Genomic DNA, 4,318 nt, shown 5'->3' with positions numbered 1-4,318 from the left:
CCTCTTATGCACTCTGGACATGTGTTAGTAGTACCCAACTCACTAACTATCATCAGGTCGCTAATGGCCTGATACTTAGGGCTCTACTGTCCCTCTAACCACTCTGACATCAATGCAAATGAAATCGAAAATCACATCAAACAGTGTGTGCTTTTAAAACTCAATTTGAAGAAAGAAGTTCAACAGCAGGTTGAAACAGTGTAAAACATGGTCTTGTGGATGTTGTTTCAAAGCCAAACACAACGAAATGGACAGTGCTTTATAAGGTGATGGTTAATTCAAAACATACATATGCATATTAGAGAATTATGCATAGGCATAGGACTATATGTGAGCCCAAGCCCGAAAAAAAAAAACGGAATTAAAATAGTGATTGGGCCTTTATACAATACATAGCCTACCCGCATATTACAAAGGAAGAAAAAAAACCTGATTTAAGAGATCTTTGGTACATAATTGGTCTAGCCTATATTAAACAAATTCAGAGTTAGACTACATTATAGTGAATTTGTATTTGATTTTGAATAGCCTAGTAATAGGGTATTTTTTATATTATCATAATGAATATGCTGACACATTACCTTTAGCTACAGAATATCTCACCACAGCGTTTCCATCTCCTTCCCTCTCTCCTTCATTCCTTTCTCCAGCGCGCAGAGAGAGGGGCTGTCAACAGTTTAATTAAATAACTTTCGTTGGGAAAACATGTAACTATCGATGTTCCCGAACAGATTTCACTTGGTTTCGCAAATTAAGCACTGGGTAGATGCAGGAACAGGTTTGGAGATCCCATTATGTACAGTTTGTCCGGAATATCACCTGTTGGCGGGCAAAATAATCGGAGTAGCCTACCCGACATGTATGAATCTGCAGCCTCCATTCGCCAGTGGAGTGCATACTCTTGCCCCTGTTCCTGCCCATTTGATAATGGCCATTCTAAATCTAAACTAATGTTACCTATTAGTAAAGACAATATTAAATTGAGAATAGTCTGATGGGTGAAATAATGATCATTTGATGAGAGCTGGAGAGAACAGCTGTGCAGCCTGAGGCAAGGAACAGAGCGCCATCTTTTTTTGCGACTTTCTCAAATCATCAATAGTCTATAGTCGCATCATGTAGCCCATACATATTTTGATTTCTAAGGCATTCTAAGGTTTGTATCATTCACAACTAAAGTTGCCAAATAACTAGCATATAGGACCTGAGCCATAACAACAACAAATATGTCACTGTCCCAATACCTTTGGAGTTGAGCTCACCGTAGATAATCTTTGGTGTCATTTTTCCTAAATTCAAGCTCTGGTTCATGCGTATGCGTCGGATTTTGTACTACGAGCTGCATACGTATCCGACGCATGCGCCTGGACCAGAGCAAGTTATTGAATCAATTGCATTGGCATTCATGAATTGTTTAATATTGCTCTATTTATTTCTGTGACAGGTCTCCCTCCATCCTCTTTGCGTCTCCTGTTATCTCCCCTTCGCCTGATGTCCGCCTTTGTGTGGCAAGTAGCTCAGCGGAGTAATGTGATGCAGTATGGGAAGCTGGATGAGTTTGTGACTTTGGTGACAGAGATGGTTCCAGAGCTGCTGAGTGAAAGGCAGAGGACCCAACTCATCCTGGGACTGAGAGCAAGGGTGAGAGAGGTGGAAATGTTGAAGGCCGGAAACAGTCATACCATGGAAGGATAGGCAGCCACAAGCTTCGTCCTGCAACTAGGCATTTACAGTGCATTTAGAGCAGGGGTGTCAAACGTCCGGCCCGCGGGCCGGATCAGGCCCGCAAACGGGTTTAATCCGGCCCGCGAGATGATAAAAAAAAAAAAAAAAAAAAAAAAGATTTGTAAAGTATAAAAATGCCCTGCAATTTTTCAATAAAATAAACTGCTGTTCCAATTGCGTCCACTGGATGGCGCAATAGCAATTGTGTTAAGCAAGCAAACTGTTTATACCGGGGCAGAGCAAGTAGGTCAAGCACGTGCAGCCAATGAGCTACTTTGTTTTGCCCGCGATATTTATTACGGCTTCTACTTTTAACATTATGTGCTTTGGCACCCTCATTGCCCCAATATGTCTCTGTCAAAAAAGAGAAAAGTGGACGCAGAGTGCAGAGTGTTCCAAGAAAAATGGTCATCCTATTTCTTCACGGAATTGAATGGGAAAGCTGTATGTTTGGTGTGTTCAGAGCATGTTGCAGTGCTGAAAGAATATAACCTTCGTCGCCACTATGTGAGTCTTCATGCCGACAAATATGACAACTTTCAAGGACAGCGGAGATGAGAGAAGGTGAATGAACTGTTGGCGGGTCTGAAGAAACAGCAGTCTGTGTTTACTCACAGCCGAGACATCAGTGACGCTGCAGTGAAAGCTAGCTACCTCATTGCTAATGAAATCGCAGTGGCTTCAAAACCATTTAGTGAGGGTGAATTTGTAAAAACATGCATGATGAAGGCAGCGGAGATTGTGTGCCCTGAAAAGCGGCAGGCTTTTGCAAATATCAGCCTGACAAGAAACACAGTTGCAGACAGGATTTCCGATCTTTCAGTGGATTTGGACAGCCAGTTGAAGCAAAAAGTAAAGTCATTTATTGCGTTTTTGGTTGCAATTGATGAAAGCACGGACATTACAGATGTTGCACAACTGGCCATTTTCATCCGTGGAGTTGATGACACATTGACCGTCACCGAGGAGTTCGTGGAGTTGGTGCCGATGACAGATACAACGACAGCAGCTGATATTTTTACCGCACTCGTCGGCGCGCTGGACAGGGTCGGAGTGGACTGGTCCCGCGCTGTCAGCCTGGCTACAGATGGTGCGCCCTCAATGATCGGGAAAAAAGCAGGCGTTGTGACAAAGTTCAGAGAGAAAGTGCAATCTGCAAATGGAGGACGTGATTTTTTGACTTTTCACTGTATTTTGCACCAGGAGGCTTTGTGTTGCAAGTCATTAAAGATGGATAACGTCATGAAGGTGGTCATCCAAACTGTTAATTTCATCCGATCCAGAAGCCTGAATCACCGTCAGTTTGACAGCCTTCTCAGAGAGAAAGACCACATCTATGGCCTGCCATACCACACTGAGGTAAGATGGTTAAGCCGAGGTGCTGTGCTGAGGCGTTTCTTTGATTTACGAGAAGAAATTGAACAGTTCATGGAAGAAAAGGGCAAACCAGTGTTAGAATTTCATTCCGCAGAATGGATGCAGGACCTTGCACCTGAATAACTTGAACAAACAGCTGCAAGGGCGCAACAAAGTTGTCACGCAGTATTATGACAGCATACGTTCTTTCAAGTTGAAGCTGTCATTGTGGGAGACGCAACTTGCCGGTGGTGATGCAGCTCACTTCCCCTGTCTGAAAAATGTGTGCGCGACCCAACATGTGGCAGACATGAAGCGGTTCAAAGATAAAATAACGGGACTGTTACGGGAGTTTGAGCAACGCTTTCAGATTTATGTTTATATGTTTTTATGTTGATGTGCTATTGTTTTTAATTTATTTTATTTTATTTGTATATTTAACCTATTCTTGACTCTGTGGTTCTTGCACTTGTTTGGGGAACAGGATTTCATTATTTTTATCTACATTTCTGCCTGAGAAATGACACCCTGATATAGTTATGTGATCTGTGATATACTTCTGTGAATCACTGAGGCATTGTGTGTTTGTGTGTTCTTTGTCCTCAGAACTTTCAAATAACTTGAGGTGTTTTATGATTAATAGTGATGTTGTGCTTTTGGACACTGTCCTCAGGCTCCAGCTTTATGTTTATATGTTTTTATGTTGATGTGCTATTGTTTTTAATTGATTTTATTTTATTTGTATATTTAACCTATTCTTGACTCTGTGGTTCTCGCACTTGTTTGGGGAACAGGATTTCATTATTTTTATCTACATTTCTGCCTGAGAAATGACACCCTGATATAGTTCTGTGATCTGTGATATACTTCTGTGAATCACTGAGGCATTGTGTGTTTGTGTGTTCTTTGTCCTCAGAACTTTCAAATAACTTGAGGTGTTTTATGATTAATAGTGATGTTGTGCTTTTTAATTGATTTTATTTTATTTGTATATTTAACCTATTCTTGACTCTGTGGTTCTTGCACTTGTTTGGGGAACAGGATTTCATTATTTTTATCTACATTTCTGCCTGAGAAATGACACCCTGATATAGTTCTGTGATCTGTGAAACAGTTCTGTTAATCACTGAGGCATTGTGTGTTTGTGTGTTCTTTGTCCTCAGAACTTTCAAATAACTTGAGGTGTTTTATGATTAATAGTGATGTTGTGCTTTTGGACACTGTCCTCAGGCTCCAG

The sequence above is a fragment of the Coregonus lavaretus genome (genome assembly GCF_964263955.1).
Source record: "Coregonus lavaretus genome assembly, chromosome: 13".
Lineage (NCBI taxonomy): Eukaryota > Metazoa > Chordata > Actinopteri > Salmoniformes > Salmonidae > Coregonus > Coregonus lavaretus.
Note: the sequence above shows the minus strand (reverse complement) of the source record.